This window comes from Silurus meridionalis, chromosome 11, assembly GCF_014805685.1.
Source record: "Silurus meridionalis isolate SWU-2019-XX chromosome 11, ASM1480568v1, whole genome shotgun sequence".
NCBI lineage: Eukaryota > Metazoa > Chordata > Actinopteri > Siluriformes > Siluridae > Silurus > Silurus meridionalis.
Genome location: NC_060894.1, coordinates 1,508,226 through 1,521,183, shown reverse-complemented (window position 1 = coordinate 1,521,183; position 12,958 = coordinate 1,508,226).

Here is a 12,958-nt window from a genome sequence, read left to right as displayed (position 1 = left end):
TATTATACCGCATTTAAAAAACATCCTTTACAATTGTGTGCCTCCAGATTTGTGAAAACAGTTTGGGGAAGAACCACATATGGCAGGAAAGGTCAGGTGTCCCAATACTTTTGGAAATGTAGTTTTTGTGGTTGCATAACCAGCTGAACATCACTCTGGATGAGCTCCTGTCTTCGATCCTGTACATTTTTTTTTCCCATAAGTTTGTCTTTTTTTCATCTGATTAAAGCTGAGGTTGCCACATCTCCTCTACGCTTTTTATTTACCTCCGCAAGCATTTTCACAATTTGGCACGTTTGGGATTTTTTTTGTCACCAAGGCTGGGACTGTTTGAAATGAGATTTTGGAATGCTCTGCCGAGTGTGAAAGCTCTTTATGAAATCGTGTTTCACCTGAAGCCTGAACACGACGTTCTGCTGCGACTGCTTCATCCCAAATCTTAAAAGTTTTACAATGGAAACAAAAAAGAGCCTTTTATGGTCTGAATGGTGAAAACCTCCCAGGTATTCACTGAAAATGGATTTCTCATTATTGATTGATTTATTGCTTGATTGGTTGATTTATTGATTGATTGAGTGATTTATTCTATAAAACATCCACATTTTTCTCTTTCATCAGACTAAAGGCTGAGATTACCCAGGCACATTACTCTCTCTTTCTTTCTTTCTTTCTTTCTTTCTTTCTGATAAAATTTTTATCTTTTGTTTTGTTTTTATTATTATTATTCATTAGAAGGTCTATTGGTAGGTCAGAGAAGTATCACAAAAAAGAGTATAATGAAATAAATAAGAACAAAACAGAGATAGAATATGATGCATGCGCACATTGATAGATCAAAAATCAAACCAAGTTTAACAGAAAAAACACCAACTTTGGCTCAGCCCAGATCAGCCCTGCTTGGCTCAGCTAGGCTCAGCTCGACTAGGCTCAGCTTGGTTTGGTATAACCTGGCGAGGCTCGTCTTGGCTAAGCTTGGTTTGGTTTGGTTTGGTTTGGTTTGGTTTGACCCGGCTACGCCCTGCTCGGCCCTGCTCAGTTAGCTAGGCTTGGCTTGGCTCAGCTTAGCTTGCAGTTGCTTGACTCTGGCTTGCTTGACTCTACAGACTGAAATCACACACAGCAAATCTGAAATTTCAGGTATGTGTATGTGTTTGGTTTTTTAGGATGGTGTGGGTTTTTTCAGCTGAAGGAAACGACTCGACTCAGAATGTAAACACCTGCTACGAAATCAAGAACAAAAAGTCCATAGCTAGCAGATGGATAAACATTCACAGTGACCTTTTTCTTTGTCAGCTTCAGCCTTCATCATAAAAAAACCCGGACCTTTCAAGGTAAACTGGTGTGAAGTAAAATCTCCAATGTTCTCACCAGCTCATGGAGTGAGACATCAGGTAGGTTTGGGAATAAATGTGTTCAGACCTGTTCCACAGAAAAGCTGTCAGGTTCTTTTTCTAAAAAAAACAAAAAAAACTCAATCACATTTGCACATTTACTCCTTTTCCTTAACAAACAACAGACAGACAGAGAGACAGAGAGACAGAGAGAGTGAGAGACAGACAGACAGACAGACAGACAGATAGACAGATAGATAGATAGATAGATAGATAGATAGATAGATAGATAGATAGATAGATAGATAGATAGATAGATAGATAGATAGTCTTTAGATACAGTCTTTATTTAAAACATACAAAAAATTCACAAATTAACAGTTATAAATAATTCACTTTGTGTGTTAAATACATTTTACATTTGAATTATTTATTTATAACTGTTTATTTGGGAGGTTTTTTTTTTAACAAGCAAAAACAAATTAAACAATTATTACATTATACTAATAAATACTTTATTTAGTAAGTTCTTCACAGGCTTTTCTGATTCGCTAATTTATAATTTTCTAATTTTTTTGCTTTTTTGCACCTTAAAATCTTTCTTTTTTATTAAACAATAAATAAATACCTTTTTTGTTTACAGGCTTTGCTGATTTCTTTACTTGTTCATTCTTGCTGAGAATGAAAATATAGAAAAAAAAAGAAAATAGTGATGCTTATTCTTTGTTTTATTTTTGAAGATAATAGAACAAATATCACACAATAAATAAATAAATAAATAAATAAATAAATAAATAAATAAATAACCAAATAAATAAATAAATAATGCTGTCAATTGATTTTCTACAGTCTACAGTAATAGCCACCCTGGCTTTTTTAATTCCCAAAGCGCACACACACACACACACACACACACGCACACACACTTTAGTGTGGACTATACACTCAGCTTATCCTGTTTCTGACTTTACCAAACATGTTTTTCTTCCTCTGGTTCCTGCTCCTGGTCTGTGCTCAGTCTGGTCCAGTTTGTTCTCATCTTTCCTGCACGTTTGTTGTACTTCTGTCTCTTATTTTTCTTTTTTTCTTAAATTTAGGGTCAGCTTGCCCTTTCAGTAAAACCCATGAAGGATCTATGCAGGTTTCCTGAATTAAAGAAAGTGTTCCTGTAGAACTCATCTGGAGAACTTTCAAGAAGGTTTTTTTTCTCAGAAGCTGTGAAGATTGCTGTTGCGTTTTTTTCCATCTCCATGCGCCTGTTCTCTCACTGCTAAAAGGAAAAAAATAGTTTTTTTTATTTATATTGAAGCGTATCTTACTCCTCAACCATTATACAGAGAAACCCATGAAAAAAAGAAAAGTATTTCAAGCCCAAATGGGACCTAATGGGTCTAAAGCTTTCAGTGGGGCCTGATGGACGAGTGTGGAGGCTAACGTTAATGCTCTTCTCTTCTGCTTTCTGCAGAACTTGTCTTTAGCTTTTGCTGACTGTCTCACAGTGAAATCAGTGTAAATCTGATGGTTAGTGTTCCCCTTCAGGAACTCGAGCTGCATCAACAACGCTTTGGGAACACCTCTGTGCATCCACGCTCTGAACCACGTGACGTCACCAGCGGGTTGATGTCACAACCAGGAAGCCATAAGTGACCATGACCTTGCAATTGGTCGATATCAGCTCAATCAAAGCACTTGGCAACCCAGCATTGAGATGTTGTTCTTACCTATCTAGGCATGGTGTGGAATTCGGCCACTATGCGGGCACAGTTATCACTTGCTCGAGTCGAGTATATCCTCACGGCCGTCAAGAGGTAAAAGAAGGAGTTTTTCACTGTAAAGCATTTCCTCTCAGATCTAAGGGGCCATCATGTTCTGATCCGTACAGACAACACATCTGTGGTCTTTTGCATCAACCACCAGGGGGTCTTCGCTCTTACCTCCTTTACAAGCTGGTACAACAGATCCTCCTGTGGGCCCAAGGGAAGCTGTTTTTACTGAGGGCAGTATACATCCCAGGGCAGTTGAACCAGGAAGCAGATGCCCTTTCGAGGCAAAGGTCGTGGCCTGGGAGTGGAGGCTTCACCTGAATGTGGAAAAGCAGATATGGAGGAAGTTTTACAGAGCACAAGTGGACCTCTTTGCAACTCAAAAAAACTCACACTGTCCCCTCTGGCTTTTCCTGAGTCCTCTTGGACTGGACGCTATGGTGCAGGCGTGGCCGAAGCTATGCCTGTACACTTTTCCTCCTGTAGCGCTGCTCCCGGGAGTTCTGGAGAAAGTTTGCCAGGATGGAGCCCGCCTCCTTCTGGTAGCCCCGTGCTACCCATGGTTTGTTGACCTGGTAAACCTTCTCAAACACCCTCCCTGGGTGATTCCTCTGTCTTTAGGAAGGGGGCGCTTTGCTTTACTGCCACCTGGAGCTGTGGAGGCTGGGTCCTTTGTCAGGTCCTATAGCTTTGACATTAGTGGCCACTCCTGTCCCTTCTGTCTTTCGACCTAGCTGTGCCCATCCACACTAGGCAGGGATTTGTCAGTCTGGCAGTTTTGTACTCTCGTTCCCAAAGTGTTGTTGACACAGCTCGAGTTCCTGAAAGGGAACGTCTTTAGGTTACATATGTAACTCTGGTTCCTAGAGAGAACCAGACAATGTGTCTCGGTGCTAACGCCGTCTCCAGCATGTGCTTGTATAGCTTCCTGGTCGTGATGTGTTAGCTTTATTCAATGCTAGAGACTCAAAGCACTTTTGTATGCCGCTCTGGACAAGGGCGTCTGCTAAATGCCGCAAATGTAAATGTAAATGAAGTAGACATGGAGTGGGAAAGAAAGAGAAGGAGAGTTTGAGACACAGAAAGATACAAATAGAAAGAGCGTTTAAATGAGAGGCAGAGACAGTCAGTCACACAGAGAGAGACTTTGAATAAAAAGAGCATCACTGGAGGATGACGAGAAATCAGGAAGACCTTGGACAAGCTTGATCAAGATGAAGAGATGAAGATGCAGCTCAAAGATCGCTGTTTTGATGCCGTTGCAGAGATCCGGCACGAATAGCAGAAGATGCAACACGCTTCGAAAAGAAGACTTCCAGGACACGTTCTAGAAGTACACTGGGAGCGCTGTATTACTGTGCAATATGACTATTTGAAAGGTAACAGTGTGTAAATGTAGATAAATAGCGTGTTTTTTATCTACATTTACTGTACTTAAATCATTTTTAGCTCCTTTCTAGTTTTACTGAGTATCAAAGATGTAAAGCAACTTTTACTCTCAACTGCATTTATGATTCAATAGACTTTTACTCCACTATATTTTAATTGACGATCACCGTTACCAATTACATTTTGCACCTCTGTTGAAGACTTTTTATCACCGCTGGCCTCATTTTCAGTCTAAAGAAAGCTCCAATACATTCCGAACACATTTTGAGAACCTGCTTTTGTTGTAATTGAATAAAAATATTGTTTCTCTCTGAGCTGCATCACATCACAGTCAGCTCGAATATTTGGTTTTACTGGATCTAATCCATCTGATTATTTACTTTAATTTAATTTGTCAATTGAATACTAATGCTTCTTCTACTTTTTGACATGATACTGTAATTTTATCGGTTAATTAAAGATCCTTTTTTGAAAGAACGTTTCCTACTTTGTCTTTTTTTGACCGATTAGCTTGATTTGCTTTGTTTCATTCTGGTGTGTTGAAGACGCTGTTGTGTTGATGGTTAATGTGGTGTTGAAGTGTACAATTGAGTTTGTATTTTAAATAAAAATTTACAAATCTAGTTTTTTTGCCTTGTTACTAACATGTGTCTTGGTGTTGAGGACGAGTGCATCTTTGAGCGACGAGTCAAATACTCAAATGCTGTTCATATCAGTCACTTGAAGACTTTTACTTGAGTCATATTGGAATTGGTGACTTGTAATGGAGAAAATGTAGTAGTATTCTTACCCAATTATGATTTTCAGGTCCTCTTTACACCTCTGATTCTTTCCTTGTAGCACTTCCTGCGTTTGTAGCGTGGTGGTGATGGTGATGTAAGGACCTTCACACCTCCTGCAGTGTGAAGAGCTTCTTCTCATGCTTGGCTTTGTCAGCTGTGTTGCTTTCAAATAATTCACTTTCTTGGCCTTTGGTCACTTCTTGGCTCTGTGTGGTGTGTGTGCTGCGGTGTTCAGGTCTTTAATGTGTCTGTGTGCTGTTTCTGACCAGGATGGAATGTATCCCAGCTGATCTCAACTTCTTCCATCTGTTCTCCACCTGCACTGCACTCTAGACCTTTATTCTTCATCATATGGCTGTTTTTTAGGTGGTTTTATCAAGTCCAGGTCCAGGTGTTTTTTTTTTCTTTTTCTTTGTGCATTGTACAGGTCTGTGAGAAAGTATTTGCCCTATTTCTAATTCTTTATCTTTTTGCATATTTATCACACTTGACAAACTGATAAGCCACAATAAGAGATTATATACACACACACACACACACACACACACACACACACACACACACCTATATACACACACACAGCTCTAAAGCAGGAGATATTGATCTCCAACTCCATGCAAAGCAGATCTTCATGGATCTGGCTTTGTGCACAGGGGCATCATCATGCTGGAACAGGTTTGGATCTCCTAGTTCGAGTGAAGGGAAAATTTCATGCCACAGCATCCAAAGGTTGTCGGATACAATTGTAAGCCTCCAACTTTGTGGTAACAGTTTGGAGAAGAGCCACATATGGCTGAAAAAGTCAGGTGTCACAATACATTGTCCATATAGTGTGTACATGTATATACAGTACATACATCTATATATGCAAATGTATAATCTTAGAGAATCTAAGAGATGCCCTCCATGCTCACCTCTCAGTTGGAGGTCCGTATATTTGGTACCTGAGCCTTCAGCGAGGATTTACCCAACTTAATCCACCACTTAATACCACCACTATCACATCTCAGTTATAGAAACCATCAATACAATACAAAAACCCAAAAGGAGAGGCCGACCTCTCCTCACCATGTCTAGCTTTTCTGGAAAAGTTTGCCTTGAAAATGCATTTTTAAGTATGTCTGAGACCAAATCAATTTCTCTTCCTCCATCAGCCATTGTAGGCGTAAAAAAGTCTAACTCAGATGTATTAATGTGTGCAAAACTACAGACGTGTTTTGAAAGTCAAACTTGGCTGTAACAGTTTCCCTCTGACCAACCAATCAGAAGACGGAGAAATGCTGACGCTATTCTGGGCCAGCTAGAATTTAAAAATCTGATTGGTTAAAGAAACAGACCTATTGCTAATATAGTCTAAGGTACATCATCCAGCAGTACTGATTCTGAAGGCTCTGGGCAGATTAGATTGACATGGCAGCACATAGAGGCTGAAATCTGATTGGACAAAAAAATCGAACATCCACATACACGTACTGGAAGCAGTGCAGCTGAGAGAAACGCTATGAAATAAAGAGAATAAACTGTTGGGAATAAATTAATACAATTTCATCAAACAAATATTAGAATTTAGATTGTAAATGTAGGTCAGTGCTTCTGATAGTGTTTAAGGCCAACAGCTTTACTGCCCCTGATATCCCACCACTGTTGGTATTATACCACTACTGTATATATTATATTATATTATATTATATTATATTATATTATATTATATTAAACCTTTTTCATAATTTCTAAGTTATACTATACTTTTAATATACTTATACTTTATACTTAATTAATTTACTTTATTTTGATCCTTGTATTCTATTACTATTTTTCATGTTTACATGTTGGACAGTCGTAAAAATGTAAAATGTAAAAAAAAGAAATTTACATTTTGAATATGTTAATTTAAATGAATTTAAAAATATAAAAGGTGCTAGATAACTAGAAATTGGTTGAGATCTTCAAAACTGATCGAAATTTGAATGAGATCATTAAACAGTAAATATTGAATATTACACAATAAAAAATGCAGCTCTTAAATAATGATTTTGGTTATTAAGGGGGGAAAAAAGATCTCCAACCCCCCCCCCTTTTTTTACGAATAAACCATATAAAAAAAATATTTAACGGAGTTCAATATTTGTCCACTGTAGGACACCATGCATCAAAACGCAGCACAACATGCCATCAGTTATTTCATGCCATCATGCCACATCATGCCATCAGCACCTCTGGCTCTGGTGTTTTCTGCTTTCCTGAGTCGTTTTGAACCTGTTCTGTTGTTTCGTTGTCCCCGCTGTCTGCATGTCTGGACTTTTTGTTCCCGATGTCCCCATACTCAAAGCACCGCATAGGATATACACATTATAGCCACTTTCCCTGTGTTTCCACATGAAGTTCACATTTAATGTCCCTTCATGGTTGTTCAGAGACATATAAACTTGTTTCCTGAAAGTTCCCTGGCAGTGTTTTTGCAGCTGAGCGGAATCACGGTCATATTGCTGGCAAACTTCCTTAATGATCACTTTGTTGCACCTTCACTCTGTTTTCCCCGTGTTATTTTAACAAGTGTGGTGACTAGGCTTCGTTTGTTCATGAACACCGTTATTGCATTATTTATTTAGAAGCAGAGTAGATGCTTCCACACACAGCAGGACCTCCTTCACTGTACTCCAGCTCCACTCTTCAGCACACACCTTCAGCCATGATGAAGCGACAACATCTCCACGCCGAACTGGAGCTCCTGTCAAGAAAGACTCTGTTCACACTGCAACCTGGTAGTGATCGAAACTGAGCTGCGGTTTTTCTCAGAATTGTTTAAAATATCCACTGTTTCCCCAAAATTTCTCTCGATTTAACACTTGGAGTGCAAACCGAGCAGCTTTGCTTCATTTTTGATGAAGAAGCCAAATATCCCAAAGCCCTATTTCTGGATTTAGTTCTCTTCAATTGAAGACCACTATGTGCAGCTAGGGTTGGTTTTACATCTACAGCCTAAAGATCCATAAAGCTGCTGAGCAACTCAAGAACTTTGAGAATGGATTTGGTCTGTAAAGAAGATCAACAGTCTGCTACAATAACAGTGCTGCATTCTGTGGTTCTACATTCTACACAGCTTAGCGTTGGAGCTGTAATGAATGGAGATTCAGTGTTGAGAATGAGGTTCCTCTCAAGGTTCCTTCCTCACATGGAAGGAGTTTTTTCTTCATCACAGTCTCCGCTGGCTCACTCATCAGGGACAAACTTATAACTATAAGGAATAAACTTACAGACACTAAACGTATACATTCTGATATACAACATTATAACCACTTTATCTGTGTGAAACTGCTTTGAGACAACATCCATTGTTTACGTTTCTCTATGCCACCTCCTGAAGAACCACCATAACCAAGTCACAACCAATAAGCATTAAATCCGCTACACATGTACTGTACAGTATATACTGTTTCAATAAGTTCACTATTTGTCACATTAAAGTTTTCGCTGTTTTTTTTGGAATTTTGTTTCGCAATTTCCATTTCTGTATATATTTAATATTTTATTGAATTAGTCCTAATACTATTTTATTATTCCTATACATCAGCTACCTGCTTTAGATGTTCTTTAAATGTTCCAAACAAACTGTATTTTTCGTCATGCCAATAAAGCAATCTGAATTGAAATGAATTGAGAGAGAAACAGAGAGAGAGAGAGAGAGAGAGAAACAGAGATAGAGAGAGAGAGAGAGAGAGAGAGAGAGAGAGCAGGAGTGCACAAAACTCTGGAAAACTTCTCAATTTGTTTCTCAGGTTTGACTCTTATTCTTTAAGCTGAGGTTTGAAGGCTGCGCTGTGGAGGTGGAGTGTGAGGCTTCCAACGGTTCACGCTGTTCTTTCTCAGATGTGTGTAGAAAATAAGTTCTTTTTTTTCCTAAAGAAACTCAACAGAAAGAAAAAGATTTCCTGGTTTCCGGTGTGACATCGTGTCCAAATTCTCATCCGTGATATGAAATGTTTTGGACTCCTTCCAGTTTCCTTTCGCTCCATCGAATGAAACGCAAACAGAACATGTGGCCTTTTATGACCATATATGGGAATGTGAATCGTTTTGATTCCATATATGGACATTTGACAAATACATGATAACGGTTCACTAAAATATATTTCCACCTTCATTCCTGCATCGTTCTAATCTCCAATATACTGTATAAATCCCGGGTTTGATAATCTGATCCTTCATACGGACCAACATTTATGGACACCTGCCTATAAGATTGGTGTGGGCTCCTTTTTAAACATCCCATTCCACATTTAGCCATTTGCTCATATAATAAGCTTCACTCTTCCGGGAAGATGTTTCACCAGATTCTGTGGAGATTTGTGAAGATTCATGGAGCCACAGGGGTTTTAGTGAAGTCTGTGCTGATGTAGGTTTAATGTAGTGCTCACATTCATCTCAAAGGTGTTCAATAGTGCCAGAGCGCTATAGCAGGAGATGTTCCACACACTTCCAACCAATGTAAAGCAGATCTTTATGGAGCTGGCTTTGTGCACTGTGGATGCACAGGGGATGAAGCACAAAAATGTCTTGCTAACACATCCAAAGACGTGCAGGTTGAGGAAGAACCACACACAGGTGGAAAAGTCAGGTGTCCCAATACTTTTGTCATAATACTAAAATAATATAAAAAAGAAAAGAAATTAAAAAAGAAAATCCAGCAAAAATGTGACTTCCAACTTTAAAAATAAACCCCCCCTGACCCCTCCTGGGGAACGCAGCAGGGTGTGAGCCGATATTGAAATAAAGACTGGAACGGTGCTGCATGACGCTACACACTGCAACTCGTCCCACGTCGAAGAGACGCCGCTCTCGAGCCTCAGAGTGATTAATGCGCTCCGTCCCTGAGTCTGCACTTTCAGTGTTTAGAAGTTTTATGTGGGCGGAGTCATTACTGCTACTACTACTACAGTGAGTATCTCTCTAGCGTTACCGTGGCAATAACATCCATCAAGCAGAACAAAATGCTTCATATTCAGCTTCTCAATAAATCCTCCAGATTTTTGTTTATTATTTTCCACAACAGCAATCTGGATTTATTTCAGAAATTGGGTGCTAATTAACTAAATACTTAAATTAATGTTTCTTTGCAAATCCCAGCGATGTTAGTATGATACATGGAGCACAAAGTGTTAGGAGCCTTGCTCAAGAGCCCAAGTGTGGCAGCTTGGTGATAGTCACCTCTTCCATCAGCCTGGCTTCCACTACTCTTTCCCATAACTTCATGGTGTGACTGATCAACTCTATTCCCCTGTAGTTACTGCAGGTCTGCACATCTCCCTTATGCTTAAAGATCAGTACCAGCACACTCCTGGTTAAAAACTGCACTGCATCTCTCCTAAACATCTCCATGCTTCTATGTCATCTGGTCCAACCCACTACTTACATGCTGCTCTCACTTCCTCCTTTATAATTCTATTAACTTCCTGCTTCACCATCTCCACGCCATCCAACCTTCTCTCTCTCATTTTCCTCATTCATCAGCTGCTCAAAATGCTCCCGCCATTTTCTCAACACACTCTCCTCACTAGTCAACACATTTCCATCACCAGCATATGCCTTTTCCTTGACTTTCCCCACATCCCTCTTTACCTGCTGCTGCATCTCCTTGTACTCCTTTTTTATAGGATTGGATGTAGATCTTTCAGGATTAAATTTAGATGTAATAGAATTGGATATTGATCTCTTTAAGGAATAGACATAGATCTTACAGGATTAGATGTAGATCTCTCAGGAATGGATGTAACTCTTACAGGATTAGATGTAGATTGTTCAGTATTAGACATCAATCTCTCAGGATTAGATGTTGATCTTTCAGGATCGAATGTAAATCTTATAGTATTGGATGTAGATCTCCCAGGATTAGCGTAGATATCTCAGGATTGGATGTAGATCGTTCAGGATTGGGCGTAGATATCTCAGGATCAGATGTAGATTGTTCAGTATTAGACATCAATCTCTCAGGATTAGATGTTGATCTTTCAGGATCGAATGTAAATCTTATAGTATTGGATGTAGATCTCCCAGGATTAGGCGTAGATATCTCAGGATTGGATGTAGATCGTTCAGGATTGGGCGTAGATATCTCAGGATCAGATGTAGATTGTTCAGTATTAGACATCAATCTCTCAGGATTAGATGTTGATCTTTCAGGATCGAATGTAAATCCTATAGGATTGGATGTAGATCTCTCAGGATTAGGTGTAGATATCTCAGGATTGGATGTAGATCGTTCAGGATTGGGCGTAGATTTCTCAGGATTGGATGTAGATCTCCCAGGATTAGGCGTAGATATCTCAGGATTGGATGTAGATCGTTCAGGATTGGGCGTAGATATCTCAGGATCAGATGTAGATTGTTCAGTATCAGACATCAATCTCTCAGGATTAGATGTTGATCTTTCAGGATTGGATGTAAATCCTATAGGATTGGATGTAGATCTCTCAGGATTGGGTGTAGATATCTCAGGATTGGATGTAGATCGTTCAGGATTAGGTGTAGATATCTCAGGATTGGATGTAGATCGTTCAGGATTGGGCGTAGATATCTCAGGATTGGATGTAGATCGTTCAGGATTGGGCGTAGATATCTCAGGATTGGATGTAGATCGTTCAGGATTGGGCGTAGATATCTCAGGATCAGATGTAGATTGTTCAGTATCAGACATCAATCTCTCAGGATTAGATGTTGATCTTTCAGGATTGGATGTAAATCTTATAGGATTGGATGTAGATCTCTCAGGATTGGGTGTAGATATCTTAGGGTTGGATGTAGATCTTTCAGGATTGGGCATAGATATCTCAGGATTGGATGTAGATTGTTCAGTATCAGACATCAATCTCTCAGGATTAGATGTAGATCTCTCAGGATTGGATTTAGATCTTTCAGGAAAGGCTGTAGCTTTTTTAGGATTAGCTGTAGATCTTTCATGATTGAATATAGATCTTTTAGTATCGGATGTAGATCTTTCAGCATTGGACAGCTTTCTGTGCTTCTGAACATAACATTGGTTTCAGACTTGTAAGAAGTTCAACACCTGGGTCATTTAAAAACATCTGGTCTCGCAAGCATTTTTTAATAGAGGGAATCCATTCTGCATTGTGTAAACTTTGCAGATGTTTTCTCCATAACATCAGAAGATCTCCAGACATTGTTCTTTCTTCCTGGTCTTCTTTCATACAAGACATCAAGCGTACAGTGATTCCCGCAGGTCCGCAACCTCCCAACGTCCTCTCATGTAGTCTCCCTACTGAGTTCACTCCACTGACAGCAAGAAGAAAAAGCTTTTACATTCCAGGCAACCAAAGAGCTCGGTTCAAAACCATACATGACTCAGGAGCTCACATCTTCCACGCTTGGAAGTCTGGGCTTGTCTCGCTCATCCTCGCTCGTCCTTTTCAGCACTGGAGTCAATCATAATAACTCCATTACACTAAGGGAAGCATGGAGGTACAGTTTCCATCATGAAGTTGATTGTTTCCTGTAACAGCACATCCTGTAGTTTATTCTTTCAATATCAACAATTCATTTATTAAAGAATTGTTCATTTGTACATTTTTTCAATTTACAGACACATTCAGCGTCCGCAAAACAACCCATTTTCATTATAAGAGCTGTAGACTTTTTTTTCTTAGCCTCATTTTTTTTTTAACTTCTTGGTTTTTTTTGT